This window comes from Fringilla coelebs (assembly GCF_963513975.1).
Source record: "Fringilla coelebs genome assembly, chromosome: 6".
In the NCBI taxonomy this organism is placed as follows: Eukaryota; Metazoa; Chordata; class Aves; order Passeriformes; family Fringillidae; genus Fringilla; species Fringilla coelebs.
The window spans coordinates 31,890,003-31,902,983 of NC_140034.1; positions in this window are offsets into that span (position 1 = coordinate 31,890,003).

Below are 12,981 nucleotides of genomic sequence, written 5' to 3' on the forward strand. Positions count from 1 at the left end.
GACCGTGCACTCCAGTTTTATGGATTTCCTCATCCTAGTAAGTTGTTTTTATAACTTACATAGTACAGTTTCTTGGTTTAAATCCTTGGAGAGCCCAAAGAAAAAGACCCTCCTATTTGTTCTTTCATAATCTAATACAAGAAGCTTCTCCCCCTGTATGTCATCCGTTAACAAATGGAGAAGTTAATTAAAGAGCATCTTGCCATATCCAATAGCTGCACTGGCATGCACTTTCCAGTGTTAGGCTAGTAGTCCCTTGTCCTCTTACCACGTAACTTCTTTACATATTAAAAGTTCTCTTTCATATAGATATATCAGTTACATAGTTTTAAGAGTACACCACTGAGAACAAAAATAATTTGGTTGATTACTGCCTTTTTCTGGGCAAGACTAGCTACAACAGCAGCTTGAGTGGATTGCTCAATGCTATTTTGTCAGTTTTTATATCATGCTATGGGTGTTTGCTAAGTAGAAAGAACCAATCCCAGAATAACAGTAGTACAAATGGAAACAAAGACATAAAAACATTCAGGTATATATTTATCAGAATAATTAGTACATCAGCTGGGAGATGCTACCTGTTTTTTACTCTAGAAGGAATTTTACTATTAGCAAAGTTGTTTCTGCAGCTTGATTTCAAGTGGATCTCTCATCCAAAGACAGATAAAACTGCTAAGTAACAGGTTCTGTTCAATGGAAGCAACAATTCTATGAATGTGAAATGCAGTCAAGAATGACCTCCACATTTTGTAGCTGTCTCTTCATTGATGGATTCACTCCTTGAGTTGCATCATCATGGAGAATTGCAGGTTTCTTGAAAGTCCCACCCTGCTCACAAGCAAATTTTCGGTTTTGTCTGCCTTGCTCCAACCAGCTGCCGCCAAGGGTACAGAGCTGTCAGCCAGATGGATGAGAGCTGACAGTCCCTAACAGGTTGAACAAAGAGAAGGCCTAGATTAATGTAATGCCATCACACTGGTGACACTGAAATCTGTCTCCACATTCTTGTCACCTGTGGTTTCACATACAAACTGAAAAAGCAGAGGAAACCAATCTATCAGAAAACAAGATTATCACAGCTGTTTACAAAGAAGTGGTTTGGAGAACTGTTGGATACTCTTAAGGGATAAGAGAGTTTTTTAATCTCCCAAGGATAAAAGGGGTTTGCAAAAAATGTAGCAGAACTTATTTTTGATGAATCCTCTTCACAGTCAGAATTCTAGCAAAACTTGCTACGTGTCTTTTGCTCACAGGTCACCATTAGTAAAGCATTTAATTCACCTTGGAACATTTCAGTGTAATTGCTCTGAAAGCTTCTCTTTCCATAAAGCTGATAGTTCCTTGGCTAGTATTTAAATATTTGCTTTGGAAAACGAAGATGATTTGTCATTGGCACTGGTTTACTGTAATACACCAGACAGATACTGGACCACAAACAGCAGCAGTCCAAAATCTCTTGTGCGTGACTCAGGCTGAATATGCAGAGGTGTTGACTTTGACCAGACAAGCAGGGAGCACCTTCAGCCATCTGCCTCTAATCTTACCCTAATCTTTGAGTCAGTCCCCCAATATAGATACACAGATAACAACACTCAACACACCAGATGAGTAATGCTGGTTCACAAATGCTCTGTGGAAGCAAAGATATAATCCTTGCTGACACATAGAATAAATAAGAGCTACATGTACATTGGAATACTCATAGTTACATCCTATTTGGTTTCTGGCAAACTAATTAGAGGTGAGAAGAAATTAAAATGCCCAGCCAAGTGAGCAGATTTATGAGAATGCACAAACTGAAGACAGATGGAAGAGTTCAGCATAAAGGTACTGTGAAAGGCCACAGCCAGGTAACTCATTTACTGAGCTCTCTCCTACCCAAGGAGCTTTACTATGATTAAGCACAAAATTAACGAAAATTGTGCTGCATATTTCTTTCAGCACCATTTAAAAAAAAAAATTATTGTGGTCTGCCATCTACTGGCAATTTACTGTGCTACACTAGAAATGGTAACACGGACAGAAAAGTCAGGATTACAGCCTGAGTTCAGCAACAGTCTTCTTGTTCTTTTGAATGTAAGATGCCCTGAGAGGGTCTCTGACTTGGGGCAGAAAGTGCACAGGCCATCTTCAGTTGCTCCAGAATCCCAGTCAGCTTCAAACAGATTGTCTATTCAAAGAACAGCAATGTAGCTGACGAAAGCTCTGAAGCACAAGTCCCATAAGAAGCAGCTGAGGAAGCTAGGTTTTTTTAGCCTGGAAAAAAGGAGGCTCAGGGGAGACTTTATTGTTCTCTAAAACTACCTGAAAAGAAGTTGCTGCAATGTGGTGATCAGCCTTTTCAACCAAGTAACAAGGGACAGGAGGAAATGGCCACAAATTGCACCAGGTTTAGATAGGACATTAGGAAAAACTTCTTAATCAAAAGCATTGTCAAGCACGGGAACAGGCTCCTCAGGGAAGTGGTGAAGTCCCCTTTCCTGGAAGTGTTTAAATGACATAGAGATGTGATGCTTAGGGATACGGTTTAGTGGTGGACTTGGCAGTGTCAGGTTACTGGTTGGGCTCGATGACCTAAGGTGTCTTTGGCAATCTAAATGATTCCATGTTGGGGCAGAAAATCCCTTAATCCCCTGCAAACTCTGCAGTTGTGAGAATAATTCCTGCATCTCCACCTCCACAGCATGGAATCAGCATGTACTATTGAGGACTTTTCTGTCTCAGAGGGATAATATTCCCCTACTCTCTTGGTTGCTTTCACTTCAAGTTGACCAGATAAACTTCTTTAGGAGTTTTTTTTTTCAGGAATGAACTGTTTTCATCTTCTTATAATGTATGTCCAAACCCGTGAACAGGATACTCTATTTTGGCACACTTATCCTAGGAGATAGCAAATGCTGACATCGAAATTGCAAGATGTTGGCCAGTTTTGTCTGACGGCAGTGGAACTCATCTTTACTAAATTCAAATTCATTCTTCAGTGGAGAAAACTCAATTTATAGTTTAAGTGCAGGGAAAAGAGCATAATTTTCCTGCTGTAAAATTTTCCAGAGTCCCTCATGCAAGCAGAACAAATATGCAACATGATGGTAACCTGGAAGTCAGTTTTACAGAACTTTGCACTTCTCATCTGCTCCTCTCCACTGTAAAAATTTGTCCCTACATCTCTGTTAAGCAGCAATTGTGCATTAACCATGCAAGCAGAAGGTTTAATAACTGCAGCATTCATTAGGCTGACTAGGTAAGAAGCTATGACCCACAGAATGGTGCTACACACGTCCTCAGATTCCTGTGTTGTTACCTGTATGAGCAGCACCTGTAATCACTCACATGAGGCTAGAATGACACATCACACTGATGTTTGGGTTCTAAAAATATAAGCAGTTTAGAATCTTTATTTCTTGGTCTGCAGTCTAAGTGCTGTTGTTTCTTTACATCTGGGTTTTACTTCCACAATGCCACAAGGTGGCCTCCACATAATACAGCATTGTCATCACACCCTCCACAGAATGGCATACCAAAGCATGCTTTTGCTTTACTGCAGTGTTAGTAACAGACCACCACAAAATGACATTCTTCCCTTGGTATTTCAGGCTCAAGAAGCTTATGTGCTGTGTAGAATTGGCTCACATCTGACAGGAGGTCAGAGCAACACAAAGAAGCTGCAAGCACTTCCATAGGATGTTCTACCAGAGAGAAGCCTGTTCAGGAACCAAGCGTGTGACATGCTCACAGAGCAGGTCTAGAAGTTGTCTGCCCTGCAGAGAGTCTGGGAAATCCTGCATCTGACATGTGAAGGGCTGCAGCAATTCAGACAGCATTAAGCAGTTGCTTAAATTATGCTACTGTTACTTCTGTGCTAGGAGGACCTGAAGCAAGAAAGGCCAAAAGCAGCAGAAATCCTCTTCCTGGCTGGAAGTTAAACTATTTCTGGCCTATCAGAAAGTTGATGCTGGTTTTCAAGGAGGTGAATGAAAAATCCCACTAAAGATTGATTTACACCATTTCAAAGCTTACTGTTCCTTATTTTTTTTTGGGGGGGGGTGGGGGGTAGAAGGGTAGGGGAGCTTTAGTTTACACAATTTATAGTGGAATTTAAAAGTATAACAATGTAAGTGGAATTGTTAAAAATGTTACAAAAGCTATTACAGTGTGTACTATCAGCAAACTAAATAAGACTCAAACTAAATATGAAAAGTAGTAAAAGCTGTGAGCTCACAATATTTGACAAAGCAAAAGGAACAAAGCTGGGTCTTAAACTCCTTTTCTCATTTACAGAGAAAATTACAGTGGCTCTGAATTGAAGTGAATCTTCAGCAGCACCTGTAGAAACCTTTTTCTCTTAAAACAAAATCTGTCCATTGTTGAGAAGCTGAGAACTATAACTCTCCTTGGCTTTAAGTTCATTTGTACACACCTTTTTCATACAAGGCTGGCATTTGAGATACATAATCCTACATGCACACAGCTGATACCTAAACAAGTTTACCAAGTTGTTACTTCTTTGAAATTCAACACTTAGAAGAATAAGTGCTGGCAACTTTTTCCTTCTTTCAATGTATTGACTTGTAATTCTCCTGTAACTCTCTTCAAGCTGTGGTTGAAATAAGCAACTTTTGTTCTTCTGTCCTTCAATTTTTGTCTTGTTTATCTGAATAAAATAATTTGGAGATTCATTACACCTCCATTACACTTTCAGTAAGCTAAATATGAATCTTGTTTTTTATCTTTAAAGTGCATTCCTGTTTGTGTGGGTTTTTATGCTGAATCAGACTGTGCAAGTAAAGGCATGCCTTAATGAAGCTGAGTTTGTACATGACAGAAAACTGCTCAAATGTCCCGCTGTGGGGAACTGCACACATTATCTATCATTAATCAATGGCAAACAAGCTCATTTTCTATGTGTTGTTGCATTGCTATTCAGTGTGCTAAACAGTTTCATTAAAGGTGCATGATTAACAGCTTTGTAATAAGTAGTAGTTCCTGTTTGACTCCAATGTATCTATGTCAGCCTCAGACTAGAGGTAAGTAAGAGTCCTATGGGAGTACAGTGGTTCCATCTGTATTTCATTAATACCTATTTTTTAAACTTTAATAATTTTGCCTGATGCAGAATTTGCCAATTCTCAAATAAGCCCTGTGGAGTTAAATGAAATAATTTTTAGATTTATAACACTAGCATTATCATAAAAAGTCTTTCCAATTGCAGCATGAAGTTTTGTACTTGCCATATGATTCATGGGTTTGGAAGCCTATGTTTCCTTTCCCCATTTTTTGAGCAAAATAAAAATGGCTCATTTTTTCTATTTCTCATACATTTTTGGAAGAAAATAACAGCATGAGTGACCTTGCAATGCCTTTTCTTCCCTCTAGCTACTTGTTTTCATTATTTGTATATGTACTGTAAATATATTTGACAGCAGGCTCCTCTGGGAAGCTCTGTATAATGGCTGGTAAAATCCAGGGCTCACTGGAAGTAGCAGCTTTGCCACAGATAGCAAAAGTCCTGAATTTAACTTTGTGCTTTGCCTTTACATTCTTATTTTAGGCAAATAAAGTAACTATGTTCTACTTAATTTACAACTTTTTCTGTCTCCTGCAAGCCTGAAGAATTCAGCAACATCTTACAGCTGGTGTTCATTCCAGGTGACAGAGACTCCGCTGTCTAGTTTAGAATTACTTTTTGCAAGTGCAAAGGTATGTGTTTAGATACTGACATGTCCAAATATTAGGAGGAGGAAACAAATTCAAGTTGCCAGGACTGCTTTGTTTTCATGCAGAAGATGTGGGGACAGGTGGGTGGGACAGAGAAGGGAAGAAACAGTGCATAAACTCTTCACAAAAATATATATTGCACTGAGGTCTTAGGTAATACCTGTCTAGAAAAGAAACAAACAATCTAAATCAACCCACCCCTCTGCTCATCTCTGAAAGTGATAATGTTATTTTATGTGATATCCCTTTGTCCATGAAATAGTGTGATGCTCAGTGAAAAAGCAACTGGAGCTCTTAAAGGCTGCAGTGCAGTGACCTGGAAGAGGAGCATTCTTCAGCAAGGCCACAGACAGCTTGAGCTCAGGTGAACCACCAGCAAGTCCCACTGCAGGCTTTTACACAGCCCAATACCTGGCTGGACAGTCTCTGTGGCACACAAAACACAGGGAGATTAGAAAGTCTGAGCTTGTGCATTTAAAATTAGAAAATTCTCCTTGCATGCAGAGTACACAGTCACATCTTAACCTAGAACAGGCACTTATGGGAAAGAAAACCAGGTTCTTTTATAACTGAATTATCAACACAACTTTAGGTGAGAGTTTGGAACACCTTCTAAGGGTAGTTCAGCTAGGAAAGAATCCTACAAAGGGTTCACCAAAAGGGTCTCTTAGCAGAGGTGATGCTGTGTCCTAAGCTCACAAAGCAGATCAGGGAGCAGTGCTGCAGCTGCCCCACACATGCCACAGCTCTGCAGAGCTGACTGCAGCCAGTGCCATGAGAAGCAGCCATATATATGAGACAGCTGTGATTGAGGCTGGGTTCAACCCATCCTTAAATCAGTAACTGCTGCTTATCTTCCTTTTATTTCACCACCAGATGTGGGAACAAAAGGTAGGGCTTGCTGGAGCCATCTGACTCAAATGAGTTCTTCCTCTCACTTAGTCTCTCATTGTTGAGACATAAAATTCAATCATGTGTCTGCAAGACAGCACAATCGATACTTTCATCAAAAATTACTGTATTGCTTCTAAACAACAGTGAAGATATTATTTTGGACTATTAAAATAAGTTCAAGTTCTGGATGCATTTCCTAGCCAAAAGACAACCTCATATAAATGCCTGGAAAATGAGACAATTATGCTAAACCAGAAACACATGGACAGCAGTATCTTGGAGACATACCTTAGGGCTAATGGACAGAAACTGCTCTATAAGGCAGGAAAAATATCTTAGTAAGAGTAAATATCTTATATGTGAGTAAATACCACAAAGGAACCACAGACAAAACAATTTTGTCAGGAAATAAAAGTATTAATAAGGATACCAAGATCTGTAAATTAATGATTTCTCAGTACAGAAGCCTATTACAATCCAGATTTAGATTTGGTGAGTTTACAAAGGAAGAGAGGTCTTACACTTCCTTTCATATAAGCAGAATCCTTGACATCATAATTGTTTCAACCAAACTAAACTTAAAGGAATCACCAGAGGCTAAATGCTCATTTTCCAGAGCTCAGAGAGAAATAGCAAGTAAGAAAGCAGCATCAGAAGTGTGTATGCCAAATCTTGCAAACAGAAATGCTGAAATACGTCTTGCTAGTCCCTAAGGTAAAAGCTGAAGTTAGCAAGCTGCCAGTTGTAAAGGAAAAGCTCCAAGGGCGTTCTCCTCTTATTTACAGCCCTTCAGAGTAAGGTGGCTGAGGTCACAAACCAAATATTCACTTAGAAAGTAAACTAAATCACAGTGCACTAACCCTAAAAATCCCAAACAGTTTGTATTGTCAAAGACTCCTTGCTCAGAAAGGCGTTCTTATGTCCTCTTTCTAATGAAAAATGGAGGGCAGCATTTGTTGTCACTTGGCTGCAGCACTGCTTTATGCTAGAGACAAGTGAATTCTAATTTCTTGGTTTGGGTTGAGTTTTGAATTGCTGTTTGTGGTTTGGTGGTTTTTGTTGGGTCATATCGTGTCTGTCTCCGTTTCCCTTGCTGTCCTTCACCCCTTTCTGGTTTTTAGCTTTAGTAGCAACCTTCTCTGTTCATCTGGAAAGCAACTAATCTGCTTTTTGAATCAAGAATTGTGAGGTGGAAAGAAGCCTTTTAGAGATGTTAAAGGACATACCATCACCACTAGAAACATAAGTGTATTGGAGTGCAGAGGAAAGGGAGAAATGATACTTCTGCACAGAAATGAATGCAAACGTGCTTACACAGCATTTTGTGAACATAACGTATCCTCACTCTACCTGACATCCTGATTATTTTGTGTGGTCAGAAAACCATGAAAGACATAAGCTTGTAAAAATGATAATTCAAATTGGCACCAAGAAATTTAAAGAACTGCACTCAGAGGGGGAGGCAAGATGGGTGAATAGGAAAAAATCCCCAACCCAAACCAACTAACCACTCGCCCCTAAGCAGCAGGATTTCTCTCTAACTAGTCACCAGCCCGCCATCTGCAAAGGTTCAGAACTATAGGCATTTTTAATTACCAGCCAATAGAATACTGGTAGGGCATTCATGTTTAAAAAACATTTATACACACACAAACCCTCTTAATACGGCTTCATCTTCAATATCACAGTGGCCTCCACAGTTGCTGTGAGTAGGGCCTAACCCTCAGATTTCACAGTTCAATGGCACTAAGTTGTTTTGTAGTGAGAACCTGGAAGACCTGAGGGACAAGACATCACTTGGGAAACTAGGTGTGCCAAATATGAAGGCATTTTATTCTCACTTGGATAAGTGACAAGGATGTGAAGCTGGAAATTCAGCCAAGCAGATGTGCCCCAACATGTCAGAGGGGTGGAAAAGCAGAACTGTGAGGAAAGATGACTGCTCTGTGTGCATAAGGTCTCCAGCCTTCCTTGGTGAAGTGTCTCACTGCTATGGATTAGGCACACAGAACTGGAAAGACTTCCAGTTATCATCATGCCCCAATCTCCCAACAATCACAGGCACCCTTTTGAGGTAATGGGAGTGTTTGTACTGAATAGTCCTCCTTCCCCAGTTTTATGCAATTCCCTACACTGACACCCAGGGCAGCACACGTGTCCCAGTCTTGATTAGAATGCGCCTGTGTTCAAGCCCTCCACCCTCTGTAACAATTCCTGATGCCACCACTCACAGGACAGTATTTTCAGAGGTACCTCTTGCAGCATTACCCCATCATCCAACTAACACATTTAGAAAACTCCCTGTCTGCTCTCTTTATCCAAAAACGCCTGAACTGAAACATCTTAAAAAAACCCAAAAAACCCCAAACAAATAAACAAACAAATAAAAGAAAACCCAAAAAACCAAACCAAACAAAATCAAAAGGCTCTAAGAAAATTGATGTGAAGAGACAGTTGCTCTGGTGGGCAGGTTTCACTTTACAACCAGCTACTCTGCTTATTCTTATGCTAATGCTTGCTGCTGGCATAGAATTACTCCAGAATTAACACTCCCATCAATCACTACTCATCTTGGCTAATTAAAAAGTCAAGCTTTTCAGACTTGCCAAAACACAAGGTTCAGAACAAAACTTGACAACTATTTCTTCAGTCCAGCTTTACTTTACTGCTTCACTAGTAATAGTCTAACAATGTTGAAAATCAAGTTTTATCATTACCTGTACCATGATGGTTAACTGCATTTTTGTAAATTTACTGTTTCCTGTAGCTGGAACACAAGGTGGCAGAGTCATTCACAAATTAACTAATGCGGCAAGGTTGTTTTTTTCTTCCTGTTCAGTCAAACTTGTTATTTTAATAACAAAAATTTTAAGCAAACAGACATGTTTATGCCTTTAAGCTTCAAAACAAAGTACTATTAGCAGACATAGAAGAGATTCCTGCTGTCCAAACCAAACACACAAAAAATAGCTCCTTTCCAAATTCATTGTAGCAATTTCATCAGAATGGAAAGAGCAGTTTTAGCTTCTTACTGGCAAGAGCTACTAAGACTTCAACTCCCCAATAATCCATCATTCCACTTTCATCTAGACTAAGTAGATAACAGGATAGCTGATTCACATGAGAAAAGACAACTCAATAGTAATGAAATGTGCACTGTCCTAACAGCTGCCTGTATTTGTTCAATTCCCCCATTTAGAACCAAACATGCCACAGGCTTCTTGTATGTGGAAACCATCCTAAAAATTATTTAATTCTTGCAGAAGTTTGTCTCATGCAGAAGAGATGTAATGAAAGCCTGTTATCACAAAAGACAAAAAGATCAGCTATTTTTCTGAAGGTGGAATACTTACTGCACTAAGTCTTTAAATCCATAGACTATCTGAAATGAGTAGAAGTGGCAACTGCAACATCCAAACATAATTTGGGCTTTTTGAAAGTGAAGTTCAATAGATTCAATTTGACAGAGACATCATCAATTACAAGAGCTATTTTAAACTGTCTACAGGTCACTTTAAAGTATGATACTAGGGTGCACATATATTTCAACACTTACACCTGTAAGAGCAGGCGTTTTGGAATGTAACTTTATCTTGATATTTAGATTTGGGTTGTTTCACAATATACTTAGTGCTTATGTAAAAAAGAAAGTATCAAGAATACAATTACAGTATCAGTAAAGTCCACTAGTTCTGTTTATTTCAAGCCTATACATACAGAAAACAGCCTCCTTCCCAAATCCACAGGAACTTGTTATTCACAGAATGGTATTAAAAGAAGTCAGAAGAACGTTTGTAAAGCATTTTATCACATTTTGGCATCTATCACTTTCCAAAGGGGATACAAATGGTTCTAAGCACTTTAATGAATAAGAGGAGAATAAAAAGGTGGGAATGATAAACGTGGCATCCTTGTGGTTTGTTACAGCAAAGAACAGATGTTAGAAACCCCAGCATTCAGTTGCTCATCTACACTGCAGCACTCAAAGTAATGATTGCTTGAATTGAAGCAGTGATCCCTATGAATCACAACCACTCTGGAATACATTCAAGCTGAAAATAGCAGATCTCATTTTACAGCAATGATCAGCAGCCACAATCTACATAAAGAGATATACTACAAAACCATTGTCAGTACAGAAACAAAAATATTCTAGGTCTGCAATAGTAGAAGCCTAGGTGGATATTTCCATTTTATCCCTTTAAGGGACAGTGCTACACCTCCTGCCTCCCTTATGGCAGGTTAATATCTGAGTCCAGCTTAGTACTCAATGCAAAAAATAAGAACAGAAACAATACTGCAGCTACAGTTATTTAGAATGAAAGCACTTTATTTTTTTCCAACCAAGTTCAAAGTCAAACTTAGAGCTGTGAGTGCACACTTCAATTTATAGGTATTAACAAAATTTGTGTGAAAAGTTTTAAAGATGGAAATTCTTCACAGTTGCTTCAAACAGAATCATGTTAAATAGCTAGCCCTGCATTTTATCTAGAATTCTCATCTTCCCCTCCTCACTTCTAAAAAGACACACTCTTAGTATATTTAAAGTAGATGAGCAATAAATAACATCATTAAGTCCTAAAGAATATATGTGGAAAGGGGGAGAAAAATACTTGCATTTAGTCTCATTCCGAGACATAAAACAAGTTATTTAACTCATAGAATAAACATTAATTGTTTAAGGAAGGATAACATAAGCACTAACACCACAAGCATGCTCAATCTATTTTCTCTGTGAATCTTTATCTGTAGCCTACAATGATTACTGTGTGTAGGATGGCAGACTGAAGGCAAAAATTAGACTACACTGTCTGGCTTTTACCAAGGCTATTAAAAACTGCTTCATTTTTTTCCTTCACTAATGCAACACCAGCTCAATAAAAAGTTCTTCTCAAAAGAATCGACTGCTTTCATGAACTTTAGCATTTGCATTGCACAAAGCTGGAATAACTTCACACCAGTACCATAATTTGCATGGTTTTGTATTCTGAAATAGTTGACTATGAACCACCAGTTTCACTTTGCACCAGAAAACTAGGCACAAAAATAGCTGCAAATCTCCACATGAAGACAGACATTCAGTCTTCTGTAGAACTGGAAGATCTGGCAAGATGAACTGGCAAAAGCAACCACTTGCTAGTCTAAAAGGTAAGCTTCACATAAGATACTTTCAAGTTTCCACACTAAGAATGTCCACTCGTTCAAGAAAAAAACTCAAAAAATCACAAATTAGCACTGTAGCATCCATCTTCAAAACCTTTATCTCTTCAATACTAAATGCACAAAGATGTTTAACACCAAACTTGCCTACTTCAGATGCCAGAAAATAAAAATACAGCCTGCTTTATAATGCAGTGGGGCTGATGTCACTCAGCATAGGGCATGTGTACTTTGTCCTTTCCTACTCTCCTATCCCTCCTGCATCTCAAGTGTTAAAACTGCAGCCTCTGATAAAGCAACCTACAGGAGGGAAGAAAAATCATTTATATCTCACTGTGGAGGGTAAGCTCTTGGAGGGCTGCTGCTATTTTTTTTTTAAATACCAGCAACAATCTGTAAGCACTATTAAGGAGTATGGAACTGCAGTACCTGTGTGATACAAGAGTAGAGGACTCTTTCCTGAGAAATAGGTATAGTTCCTTCAAAACAGAGACATACATAATCATTAAGACATGCTAACCTCTTCATACCCAGCTAATTAATGGCATAGCTTTTTCCACCTCCACTCTTCAGCAAACTATCAGCAATACCTCAACTTGGTCACTTCAATTTACAAAATACGAGCCTTTTTTTCAGCCCTGCAGAAAGAGACAGTTTGCCAGAAGGTTTCTTTAGTTTCAGTTTAGGGGATGGGCAAATCCTGAGTCACACTTAAAAGTACTCCTTCAGCAAAACAGCCTCAGGTACTTTCAGGGAACAATGAGGCAAAAGACACACTGTTTTTCAAAGACATCAGCTTCATATCAAGGGGTATAATATGAAGAACAGCTTTGTGGAGGCATTCTTCATCCTTAAGTACATATGTGCTTCTGCATCACAAGAACACATAGGAAAATGATTAATTCTGTTTGGATCTTCTGACACATCCTAGAAATAGCATTTTTAGAAAGTATCACAAAGATTATAATTTATGCATGGGATAGCTCATAAACTTAATTCTTAGATTCACTGAGACAACTATATCCATTTAGTGGAGTTACACAGCTGTTAAGACATTTAACTCACGCCAACTTTGATCAGATATTATACATGTACATTCTGTAACAGTAAAACTGATTCCTAGCCTTTTGAGAGCTAAAGAGACTACAAGAAGCTGAGCCTGAATATTAGTGCGAATAGTTTCAACAAATTAAGAACACGATGGAAAAAATA